Source organism: Bombina bombina, chromosome 2 (genome assembly GCF_027579735.1).
Source record: "Bombina bombina isolate aBomBom1 chromosome 2, aBomBom1.pri, whole genome shotgun sequence".
In the NCBI taxonomy this organism is placed as follows: Eukaryota; Metazoa; Chordata; class Amphibia; order Anura; family Bombinatoridae; genus Bombina; species Bombina bombina.
Genome location: NC_069500.1, coordinates 146,196,666 through 146,210,286, shown reverse-complemented (window position 1 = coordinate 146,210,286; position 13,621 = coordinate 146,196,666).

Below are 13,621 nucleotides of genomic sequence, written 5' to 3'. Positions count from 1 at the left end.
TGAAACTCTGAGCAGAAGAGATAGCTACCAAAAACAAAACTTTCCAAGATAAAAGCTTAATATCTATGGAATGTAAAGGTTCAAACGGAACCCCTTGCAGAACTGAAAGAACTAAATTCAGACTCCATGGCGGAGCCACAGGTCTATAAACAGGCTTGATTCTGACTAAAGCCTGACTAAACGTTTGAACGTCTGGTACCTCTGCCAGACGTTTGTGAAAAATAGACAAGGCAGATATCTGTCCCTTTAAAGGGACACTGTACCCAAAAATTTTCTTTCGTGATTCAGATTGAGCATGAAATTTTAAGCAACTTTCTAATTTACTCCTATTATCAAATTTTCTTCATTCTCTTTATATCTTTATTTGAAATGCAAGAATGTAAGTTTAGATGCCGGCCCATTTTTGGTGAACAACCTGGGTTGTCCTTGCTGATTGGTGGATAAATCCATCCACCAATAAAAAAGTGCTGTCCAGAGTACTGAAACAAAAAAAAAAGCTTAGATGCCTTCTTTTTCAAATAATGATAGCAAGGGAACAAAGAAAAATTGATAATAGGAGTACATTAGAAAGTTGCTTAAAATTGCATGCTCTTTCTGAATTACAAATGAAAAAATTTGGGTACAGTGTCCCTTTAAGGAACTAGCTGATAATCCTTTCTCCAATCCATCTTGGAGAAAGGACAAAATCCTGGGAATCCTAACCTTACTCCATGAGTAACCCTTGGATTCGCACCAAAAAAGATATTTGCGCCAAATCTTATGGTAGATTTTCCTGGTGACAGGCTTTCTAGCCTGAATCAGGGTATCAATAACCGACTCAGAGAACCCACGCTTTGATAGAATTAGGCGTTCAATCTCCAAGCAGTCAGACGCAGAGAAATTAGATTTGGATGTTTGAAAGGACCTTGTATTAGAAGGTCCTACCTCACTGGTAGTGTCCATGGTGGCACAGAGGACATGTCCACTAGGTCTGCATACCAGGTCCTGCGTGGCCACGCAGGCGCTATTAGAATCACCGAAGCTCTCTCCTGCTTGATTCTGGCAACCAGACGCGAGAGGAGAGGAAACGGTGGAAAATCCTAGGCCAGATTGAAGGACCAAGGCGCTACTAGAGCATCTATCAACACCGCCTGGGGATCCCGGGACCTGGACCCGTAAATATGAAGTTTGGTGTTCTGACGGGACGCCATCAGATCCAATTCTGGAGTGCCCCATAGCTGAGTCAGCTGGGCAAACACCTCCGGGTGGAGTTCCCACTCCCCCGGATGAAAAAACATAATTTATGCTTACCTGATAAATTCCTTTCTTCTGTAGTGTGATCAGTCCACGGGTCATCATTACTTCTGGGATATTACTCCTCCCCAACAGGAAGTGCAAGAGGATTCACCCAGCAGAGCTGTATATAGCTCCTCCCCTCTACGTCACTCCCAGTCATTCTACCAAGGACCAACGAGAAAGGAAAAGCCAAGGGTGAAGTGGTGACTGGAGTATAAATTAAAAAATATTTACCTGCCTTAAAAACAGGGCGGGCCGTGGACTGATCACACTACAGAAGAAAGGAATTTATCAGGTAAGCATAAATTATGTTTTCTTCTGTTAAGTGTGATCAGTCCACGGGTCATCATTACTTCTGGGATACCAATACCAAAGCAAAAGTACACGGATGACAGGAGGGATAGGCAGGCTCTTTATACAGAAGGAACCACTGCCTGAAGAACCTTTCTCCCAAAAATAGCCTCCGATGAAGCAAAAGTGTCAAATTTGTAAAATTTGGAAAAAGTATGAAGCGAAGACCAAGTTGCAGCCTTGCAAATCTGTTCAACAGAGGCCTCATTCTTGAAGGCCCAAGTGGAAGCCACAGCTCTAGTAGAATGAGCTGTAATTCTTTCAGGAGGCTGCTGTCCAGCAGTCTCATAAGCTAAACGAATTATGCTACGAAGCCAAAAAGAAAGAGGTAGCGGAAGCTTTTTGACCTCTCCTCTGCCCAGAGTAAATGACAAACAGAGAAGACGTTTGTCGAAATTCCTTAGTTGCCTGTAAGTAAAATTTTAGAGCACGGACTACATCCAGGTTGTGCAGTAGACGTTCCTTCTTTGAAGAAGGATTTGGGCATAAAGAAGGAACAACAATCTCTTGATTGATATTCCTGTTAGTAACTACCTTAGGTAAGAACCCAGGTTTAGTACGCAGGACAACCTTATCCGAATGAAAAATCAAATAAGGAGAATCACAATGTAAGGCTGATAATTCAGAGACTCTTCGAGCCGAGGAAATAGCCATTAAAAATAGAACTTTCCAAGATAACAACTTTATATCAATGGAATGAAGGGGTTCAAACGGAACGCCCTGTAAAACATTAAGAACAAGGTTTAAACTCCATGGTGGAGCAACAGTTTTAAACACAGGCTTAATCCTGGCCAAAGCCTGACAAAAAGCCTGGACGTCAGAAACTTCTGACAGACGTTTGTGTAACAGAATGGACAGAGCTGAGATCTGTCCCTTTAATGAACTAGCAGATAAACCCTTTTCTAAACCTTCTTGTAGAAAAGACAATATCCTAGGAATCCTAACCTTACTCCAAGAGTAAACTTTGGATTCACACCAATATAGGTATTTACGCCATATCTTATGGTAAATCTTTCTGGTAACAGGTTTCCTAGCCTGTATTAAGGTATCAATAACTGACTCAGAAAATCCACGTCTTGATAAAATCAAGCGTTCAATTTCCAAGCAGTCAGCTTCAGAGAAGTTAGATTTTGATGTTTGAAGGGACCCTGTATCAGAAGGTCCTGTTTCAGAGGTAGAGACCAAGGTGGACAGGATGACAAGTCCACCAGGTCTGCATACCAAGTCCTGCGTGGCCACGCAGGTGCTATTAGAATCACTGATGCTCTCTCTTGTTTGATTCTGGCAATCAATCGAGGAAGCAACGGGAAGGGTGGAAACACGTAAGCCATCCTGAAGTCCCAAGGTGCTGTCAGAGCATCTATCAGGACTGCTCCTGGATCCCTGGATCTGGACCCGTAACGAGGAAGCTTGGCGTTCTGTCGAGACGCCATGAGATCTATCTCTGGTTTGCCCCAACGTCGAAGTATTTGGGCAAAGACCTCCGGATGAAGTTCCCACTCCCCCGGATGAAAAGTCTGACGACTTAAGAAATCCGCCTCCCAGTTCTCCACTCCCGGGATGTGGATTGCTGACAGGTGGCAAGAGTGAGACTCTGCCCAGAGAATTATCTTTGATACTTCCATCATAGCTAGGGAGCTTCTTGTCCCTCCCTGATGGTTGATGTAAGCTACAGTCGTGATGTTGTCCGACTGAAACCTGATAAACCCCCGAGTTGTCAACTGGGGCCAAGCCAGGAGGGCATTGAGAACTGCTCTCAATTCCAGAATGTTTATTGGCAGGAGACTCTCCTCCTGACTCCATTGTCCCTGAGCCTTCAGAGAATTCCAGACGGCACCCCAACCTAGAAGGCTGGCGTCTGTTGTTACAATTGTCCAGTCTGGTCTGCTGAATGGCATCCCCCTGGACAGATGTGGCCGAGAAAGCCACCATAGAAGAGAATTTCTGGTCTCTTGATCCAGATTCAGAGAAGGGGATAAATCTGAGTAATCCCCATTCCACTGACTTAGCATGCACAGTTGCAGTGGTCTGAGGTGTAAGCGTGCAAAGGGTACTATGTCCATTGCCGCTACCATTAAGCCGATTACCTCCATGCATTGAGCCACTGACGGGTGTTGAATGGAATGAAGGGTGCGGCAAGCACTTTGAAGTCTTGTTAGCCTGTCCTCTGTCAGGTAAATCTTCATTTCTACAGAATCTATAAGAGTCCCCAGGAAGGGAACTCTTGTGAGTGGAACGAGTGAACTTTTCTTTTCGTTCACCTTCCATCCATGTGACCTTAGAAATGCCAGCACTAACTCTGTATGAGACTTGGCAGTTTGAAAGCTTGAAGCTTGTATCAGAATGTCGTCTAGGTAAGGAGCTACCGAGATTCCCCGCGGTCTTAGTACCGCCAGAAGAGCACCCAGAACCTTTGTGAAGATTCTTGGAGCTGTAGCCGAATGGAAGAGCCACAAACTGGTAATGCCTGTCTAGGAAGGCAAACCTTAGGTACCGAAAATGATCTTTGTGAATCGGTATGTGAAGGTAAGCAATCTTTTAAATCTACAGTGGTCATGTACTGACCCTCTTGGATCATAGGTAAAATTGTCCGAATAGTCTCCATCTTGAACGATGGAACTCTTAGGAATTTGTTTAGGATCTTTAAGTCCAGGATTGGTCTGAAAGTTCCCTCTTTTTTGGGAACCACAAACAGATTTGAGTAAAACCCCTGTCCCTGTTCCGATCGTGGAACTGGATGGATTACTCCCATTAACAAGAGCTCTTGTACGCAGCGTAGAAACGCCTCTTTCTTTGTCTGGATTGTTGACAATCTTGACAGATGAAATCTCTCTCTTGGAGGAGAGTATTTGAAGTCCAGTAGGTATCCCTGAGATATTATCTCTAGCGCCCAGGGATCCTGAACATCTCTTGCCCAAGCCTGGGCGAAGAGAGAAAGTCTGCCCCCCACTAGATCCGATCCCGGATCGGGGGCCCTCAATTCATGCTGTTTTAGGGGCAGCAGCAGGTTTCCTAGTCTGCTTGCCCTTGTTCCAGGACTGGTTAGGTTTCCAGCCTTGTCTGTAGCGAGCAACAGCTCCTTCCTGTTTTGGTGCAGAGGAAGTTGATGCTGCTCCTGCTTTGAAATTACGAAAGGAACGAAAATTAGACTGTCTAGTCTTGGCTTTGGCTTTGTCCTGAGGCAGGGCATGGCCTTTACCTCCTGTAATGTCAGCGATAATCTCTTTCAACCCGGGCCCGAATAAGGTCTGCCCTTTGAAAGGTATATTAAGCAATTTAGACTTAGAAGTAACATCAGCTGACCAGGATTTTAGCCACAGCGCCCTGCGTGCCTGAATGGCGAATCCTGAATTTTTCGCCGTAAGTTTAGTAAGATGTACTACGGCCTCCGAAATGAAAGAATTAGCTAGTTTAAGGACTCTAAGCCTGTCCGTAAGGTCGTCCAGAGTAGCTGAACCAATGTTCTCTTCCAGAGACTCAATCCAGAATGCCGCTGCAGCCGTGATCGGCGCAATGCATGCAAGGGGTTGCAATATAAAACCTTGTTGAACAAACATTTTCTTAATGTAACCCTCTAACTTTTTATCCATTGGATCTGAAAAAGCACAGCTATCCTCCACCGGGATAGTGGTACGCTTAGCTAAGGTAGAAACTGCTCCCTCCACCTTAGGGACCGTTTGCCATAAGTCCCTTGTGGTGGCGTCTATTGGAAACATTTTTCTAAATATCGGAGGGGGTGAGAACGGCACACCGGGTCTATCCCACTCCTTAGTAACAATTTCAGTAAGTCTCTTAGGTATAGGAAAAACCTCAGTACTCGTCGGTACCGCAAAATATTTATCCAACCTACACATTTTCTCTGGTATTGCAACTGTGTTACAATCATTCAGAGCCGCTAACACCTCCCCTAGTAATACACGGAGGTTTTCCAGTTTAAATTTAAAATTTGAAATATCTGAATCCAGTCTGTTTGGATCAGAACCGTCACCCACAGAATGAAGTTTTTCCGTCCTCATGTTCTGCCACCTGTGACGCAGTGTCTGACATGGCCCTAATATTATCAGCGCACTCTGTTCTCACCCCAGAGTGATCACGCTTACCTCTTAGTTCTGGTAATTTAGCCAAAACCTCAGTCATAACAGTAGCCATATCCTGTAATGTGATTTGTAATGGCCGCCCAGATGTACTCGGCGCTACAATATCACGCACCTCCCTCTGAGCGGGAGATGTAGGTACTGACACGTGAGGCGAGTTAGTCGGCATAACTCTCCCCTCGTTGTTTGGTGAAATTTGTTCAATTTGTACAGATTGACTTTTATTTAAAGTAGCATCAATACAGTTAGTACATAAATTTCTATTGGGCTCCACTTTGGCATTGCAACAAATGACACAGGTATCATCCTCTGAATCAGACATGTTTAACACACTAGCAAATAAACTTGCAACTTGGAAATACAATTCAATTAGAATAATATTAAAACGTACTGTGCCTTTAAGAAGCACAGAAGATTTATGACAGTTGAAAATTAATAAATTGAAACAGTTATAGCCTCAATCCTTGTAAACAACACAACTTTAGCAAAGGTTTAATCCCATTAGCAAAGATAACATTCTGAAAGCAGGAAACAAATTACAGAATAAACGTTTTTTATCTCAGTCAAACTATAATTCTCACAGCTCTGCTGAGAGAAATTACCTCCCTCAAAATAAGTTTTGAAGACCCCTGAGCTCTGTAGAGATGAACCGGATCATGCAGGGAATACAATGAGTTGCTGACTGAAATATTTGATGCTTAGTAAAAGCGCCAAAAAACGGCCCCTCCCCCTCACACACAGCAGTGAGGGAGAACAGAAACTGTCAGAAAACAGATTAAGCAACTGCCAAGTGGAAAAATAGTGCCCAAACATTTATTCACTCAGTACCTCAGCAAATGAAAACGATTTTACATTCCAGCAAAAACGTTAAACATAATCTCTAGTTATTAAACAGCTTTATGTATTTCATACAGTGTAATTCTAGTGAAGTACCATTCCCCAGAATACTGAAGTGTAAAGTATACATACATGACATTATATCGGTATGGCAGGATTTTCTCATCAATTCCATTGTCAGAAAATAAAAACTGCTACATACCTCTATGCAGATTTATCTGCCCGCTGATCTGAAGTTTACCTCTCCTCAGATGGCCGAGAAACAGCAATATGATCTTAACTACTCCGGCTAAAATCATAACAAAAACTCTGGTAGATTCTTCTTCAAACTCTGCCAGAGAGATAATAACACACTCCGGTGCTATTTTAAAATAACAAACTTTTGATTGAAGATATAAAACTAAGTATAATCACCATAGTCCTCTCACACATCCTATCTAGTCGTTGGGTGCAAGAGAATGACTGGGAGTGACGTAGAGGGGAGGAGCTATATACAGCTCTGCTGGGTGAATCCTCTTGCACTTCCTGTTGGGGAGGAGTAATATCCCAGAAGTAATGATGACCCGTGGACTGATCACACTTAACAGAAGAAATCTGATGACTTAGGAAATCCACCTCCCAGTTGTCGACTCCTGGGATGTGAATTGCTGAGAGATGGCAAGAGTGATCCTCCGCCCACCTGATTATTTTGGTTACTTCCATCATTGCTAGAAAACTCCTTGTTCCCCCTTGATGATTGACATAAGCTACAGTCGTGATGTTGTCCGACTGAAATCTGATGAATTTGGCTGCAGCTAGCTGAGGCCATGCCTGAAGCGCGTTGAATATCGCCCTCCGTTCCAGAATGTTTATCGGGAGAAGAGCTTCTTCCCGAGACCATAAACCCTGAGCTTTCAGGGAGTTCCAGACTGCACCCCAGCCCAACAGACTGGCATCGGTCTTTACGATGATCCACTCTGGTCTGCGAAAACACATTCCCCGAGACAGGTGATCCTGAGACAACCACCAGAGAAGAGAATCTCTGGTCCAACTAAATTTGAGGAGACAAATCTGCATAATCCCCATTCCACTGTTTGAGCATGCACAGATGCAGTGGTCTGAGGTGTATCCGTGCAAAAGGGACTATGTCCATTGCCGCTACCATTAGTCCGATTGTCTCCATGCACTGAGCTACAGATGGCCGAGGAATGGAATGAAGAGCTCGGCAAGTAGTTAAGAGTTAACCTTTCTGACCTCCGTCAGAAATATTTTAATTTCTACCGAGTCTATTAGGGTTCCTAGGAAGGTAACTCGTGAGGGGGGGAGAGAGAACTCTTTTTGATGTTCACCTTCCATCCGTGAGACCTCAGAAAGGCCAATACAATTTCCGTGTGAGACTTGGCTCTTTGGAAAGTCGACGCCTGAATTAAGATGTCTAGATAAGGCGCCACTGCTATGCCCCGCGGTCTTAGAACCGCCAGGAGGGACCCTAGCACCTTTGTGAAAATTCTGGGAGCAGTGGCCAACCCGAAAGTTAGAGCCACAAACTGATAATGCTTTTCCAGAAAGGCGAATCTGAGAAACTGGTGATGATCTTTGTGGATAGGAATATGTAGGTACGCATCCTTTAGATCCACGGTAGTCATATATTGACCCTCCTGGATCATTGGTAAGATTGTCCGAATGGTCTCCATCTTGAATGATGGGACTCTGAGGAATTTGTTTAGAATTTTGAGATCCAGGATTGGTCTGAAAGTTCCTTTTTTTTTTTGGGAACCACAAACAGGTTTGAGTAAAACCCCAGCCCTTGTTCCGCAATTGGAACTGGGTGGATCACTCCCATTGTATGTAGGTCTTCTACACAGCGTAAGAACGCCTCTTTCTTTGTCATGTCTGAAGACAGACGAGAAATATGGAACCTTCCCCTTGGAGGGGAGTCCTTGAATTCTAGAAGATATCCCTGGGATACAATCTCTAAGGCCCAGGGATCGTATACGTCTCTTGCCCAGGCCTGAGCGAAGAGAGAGAGTCTGCCCCCTACTAGATCCAGTCTCGGATCGGGGGCTACCCCTTCATGCGGTCTTAGAGGCAGCAGCAGGCTTCTTAGCTTTTTTACCCTTGTTCCAGCCCTGGTAAGGCTTCCAGGCTGCCCTGGGTTGTGAAGTGTTACCCTCTTGCTTTGCAGCAGGGTAGGATGAAGCAAGACCGCTCCTGAAATTCCAAAAGGAACAAAAATTATTTTGTTTGTTCTTCGTCTTGAAGGACTTGTCCTGGGGGAGAGCATGGCCTTTTCCCCCAGTGATTTCTGAAATAATCTCTTTCAATTCAGACCCGAAGAGGGTCTTTCCTTTGAAAGGGATGTTCAATAGTTTGGATTTTGACGACACATCGGCCGACCAGGACTTTAGCCATAACGCCCTGCGCGCTAAAATGGTGAAACCTGAATTTTTTGCCGCTAACTTAGCTATTTGGAAAGCGGCATCTGTGATAAAAGAATTAGCCCGCTTAAGAGCCTTAATTCTGTCCATAATGTCCTCATATGAGGTCTCCGTCTGGAGCGCATCTTCCAGCACCTCGAACCAGAAAGCAGCTGCAGTGGTTACAAGAACAATGCACGCTATAGGTTGGAGAAGAAAACCTTGTTGAACAAAAATTTTCTTAAAGTGAAGGTAAATTTTACTCTATCTGAAGACATAAATGTGTCTATTTTTACTATAAGAAGCTGATCACTAACTTTATTTTTCAATTTTTAATCAATATGATTATTATATGTATATTATTAAACTCCTACCGTTTCCATGTATGCTCCTCCCCACCTATATTTCCGGACTTTCAATGCTGTGACGTATAGAGCGGTCCCACCCGCTCTATACGTATCTCCCAAGCGCGTGCACGACCTTCATTTATACTGCGCATGCGCGAATCGGCGATTCTGACAACTTTTGCGCATGCGATAGTCTAAACTTTCCTGCACCAATGCGCATGCATAAGCAGACACTCATACAAGTCCTAATGACATGGAATACGCTTGCGCAAAATGGGAGCGCGTATCGAGTTTAAGATTGACACTCTAAATGTAACGCATGCGCAGTTTAAAAGGGAGACGGGTGACGTGGATTGACGGCCACCTAACGGCCAGAATTGCAATTGGATGTTAGGAGAACGTGATCTGGAGGTAAAAAAAAAAAAATAGAAAACGGGTTGAATCGGATCAGCTAAAAATCGTTATTTATTAGTGATAACTTTTGACATCGACATTTGTGTAAAAGATGATGAATGAAACTCCTACTAATTTTGGTCAATTAATCTAATTCAGGATAAAGAAAAAGGTAACTTAACCTTCACTTTAAGTAAACACTCTAAGATTTTATCCATAGGGTCTTCAAAAGCACAACGGTCTTCGATTGGTATAGTTGTGCGTTTAGCAAGTGAAGAAACAGCCCCCTCCACCTTAGGGACCGTCTGCCACGAGTCCCGCATGGGGTTAGATATGGGGAACATTTTCTTAAAAACAGGAGGGGGAACAAACTGAATACCTGGTCTATCCCACTCCCTAGAAACAATATCCACAATCCTCTAAGGGACCAGGAACACATCAGTGTAGACAGGAACCACCATAGGGTCGCAGTCATCCAGAGTAACTAATACATCCCTGAGCAATAAGCGGAGGTGTTCTAGTTAAAATTTAAAAGCCAACGTATCTGAGTCTGTCTGAGGAGCAACCTTTCCCGAATCGGAAATTTCTCCCTCAGACAGCACATCCCTCGCCCCCATTTCAGAGCGTTGTGAGTGTATATCGGATACGGCTACTAAAGCGTCAGAATGCTCAGAATCTGTTCTTAAAACAGAGCTACCACGCTTTGCAGGTAACACGGGCAGTTTAGATAAAAACACTGAGGGTATTATCCATGACTGCCGCGAAATCTTGTAAGGTAAAAGAGTTAGACGCACAAGAGGTGCTAGGCGTCGCTTGAGCGGGCGTAACTGGTTGTGACACTTGGGGAGAGGTTAACGGGTTAACCTCATTACCTTCTATCCGAGAATCATCTAGGGCCACATTTTTAAGTGCAACAATATGTTCTTTAAAGTGTATAGACATATCAGTACAAGTAGGACACATTCTGAGAGGGGGTTCCACCATGGCTTCTAAACACATTGAACAAGGATTTTCCTTAGTGTCAGACATGTTTAACAGACTAGTAGTAAGGCAAACAGGCTTAGAAATCACTTTAATCAACTAAAAGCACACTTTGCAAAAAACGTTACTGTGCCTTTAAGAGATAAAAAGGCACACAATTTTTCCAAAACAGTGAAAAATGCAGCAAACTTTTCGAAATTTTCACAGTATGTACCTAAAGCATTAGTAAGATTGCACCACTAGCAAGAAAAACGATTAACCCCTTAATGCCCAAACCAGAACGATATTAAGCCAACAGACCGGTTTAAACAAGTTCAGCACCTTGCCACAGCTCTGCTGTGGCCCTACCTGCCCTTAGGAGTCAGATTTGTGGGGAAAAACATAATTTATGTAAGAACTTACCTGATAAATTCATTTCTTTCATATTAGCAAGAGTCCATGAGCTAGTGACGTATGGGATATACATTCCTACCAGGAGGGGCAAAGTTTCCCAAACCTTAAAATGCCTATAAATACACCCCTCACCACACCCACAATTCAGTTTAACGAATAGCCAAGAAGTGGGGTGATAAGAAAGGAGCGAAAGCATCAAAAATAAGGAATTGGAATAATTGTGCTTTATACAAAAAAATCATAACCACCACAAAAAGGGTGGGCCTCATGGACTCTTGCTAATATGAAAGAAATGAATTTATCAGGTAAGTTCTTACATAAATTATGTTTTCTTTCATGTAATTAGCAAGAGTCCATGAGCTAGTGACGTATGGGATAGCAGATACCCAAGATGTGGAACTTCCACGCAAGAGTCACTAGAGAGGGAGGGATAAAATAAAGACAGCCAATTCCGCTGAAAAATTAATCCACTACCCAAATCAAAAGTTTCAATTTCTATAATGAAAAAAAAAACTAAAATTATAAGCAGAGGAATCAAACTGAAACAGCTGCCTGAAGTACTATTCTACCAAAAACTGCTTCTAAAGAAGAGAAAACATCAAAATGGTAGAATTTAGTAAAAGTATGCAAAGAAGACCAAGTCGTTGCTTTGCAAATCTGATCAACAGAAGCTTCATTCTTAAAATCCCAGGAAGTAGAAACTGGCCTAGTAGAATGAGCCGTAATCCTCTGAGGCGGGGATTAACCCGACTCCAAATAAGCATGATGAATCAAAAGCTTTAACCAAGATGCCAAAGAAATGGCAGAAGCCTTCTGACCTTTCCTAAAACCAGAAAAGATAACAAATAGACTAGAAGTCTGTCTGAAATCTGAATAGCTTCAACATAATATTTCAAAACTCTTAACACATCCAAAGAATGTAAGAATCTTACCAAATAATTCTTAGGATTAGCACACAATGAAAAGACAATAATTCCTCCACTAATGTTGTTAGAATTCACAACTTTAGGTGAAAATTGAAATGAGGACAGCAAAAACCACCTTATCCTGATGAAAAATCAGAACAAGGAGATTCACAAGAAAGAACAGATAATTTAAAAACTGTTCTAGCTGAAGAGATGTCTAAAAAGAACAATACATTCCATGAAAGTAATTAATGTCCAAAGAAAGCATATGCTCAAACAGAAGAGCCTGTAAAGCCTTCAGAATCAAATTAAGTCTCCAAAGAGGAGAAATTGGCTTAATGACAGGCTTGATACGAACCAAAGCCTGAACAAAACAATGAATATCAGAAAGATTTAGCAATTCTTACTGTGAAACAGCACAGGAAAAGCAGATATTTGTCCTTTCAAGGAACTTGCAGACAAAAACCTTATAAAGAAACTAAAAAATCCAAGGAATTCTAAAAGAATGCCAAGAGAATTCATAAGAAGAGCATCATGAGATGTAAATCTTCCAAATTCGATAATAAATCCTACTAGACACAGATTTACGAGCCTGCAACATAGTATTAATTACTGAGTCAGAGAAACTTCTATGACTAAGTGATACATTTTCATACCATCAAATTAATCATTTGAATTCCTGATGAAAAAAACGAATGTTAAGATATAAGGTCTGGCCTTAATGGAAGTAACCAAGATTGGCAACTGAACATCCGAACAAGAACCATATACCAAAACCTGTGTGGCCATGCTTGAGCCACCAGCCACACCAAAGATTGCTCTCTGATGATTTTGAAAATCACTCTAAAAAGAAGAACCAGAGATGAAAAAATATAGGCAGATTGAAAATTCCAAGGAAGTGTCAATGCATACACTACTTCCGCCTGAGGAGCCCCTGACCTGAATAGGCCCCTGGGAAATTCCTTGTTAAGATGAGATGCCAACAGATCTATTTCTGGAAGCCCTCACATCTGAAAAATTGAAAAACATATCTGGGTAAAAGGACCATTCTCCCGGATGTAAAGCTTGATTAACAGAGATAATCCGCTTCGCAATTGTCTATACATGGGAAAAAGACCACAGAAATTAGATAGGAGCTGAATTTAGCCCAAGCAAATATCCGAGATACTTCTGTAACAGCCTAAGAACTGATAGTCCCACCCTGATTATTGACATACGCCACAGTTGTGATATTGTCTGTCTGAAAAAACAATAAACGTCTCTTCTTCAAAAAGAAACCAAACTGAAGAACTCTGAGAATGCACGGAGTTCCAAAAATATAAAATGGTAATCTCGCCTCCTGAGATTTCCAAACCCCTTGTGCTGACCGAGATCCTCAGACAGCCCCCCGACCTAAAAGACTCGCATCTGTAGAGATCCTGGTCCAGGTTGAAAGAACCAAAGAGACCTGTAGAACTAAATGATGGTGATCTTAACCACCGAATCAAAGATATTTAAACATTAGGATTCAAAGATATAAAAAGTGATATCCTAGAATCCCTGCACCATTATTCAGCATAAGAAACTGGAAAGGTTTCCTAAATGAGCAAAGGGAATCAAATCCAATACTGCAGCCATGAATCCTAAAACTTCCATGCATATATAGCAAC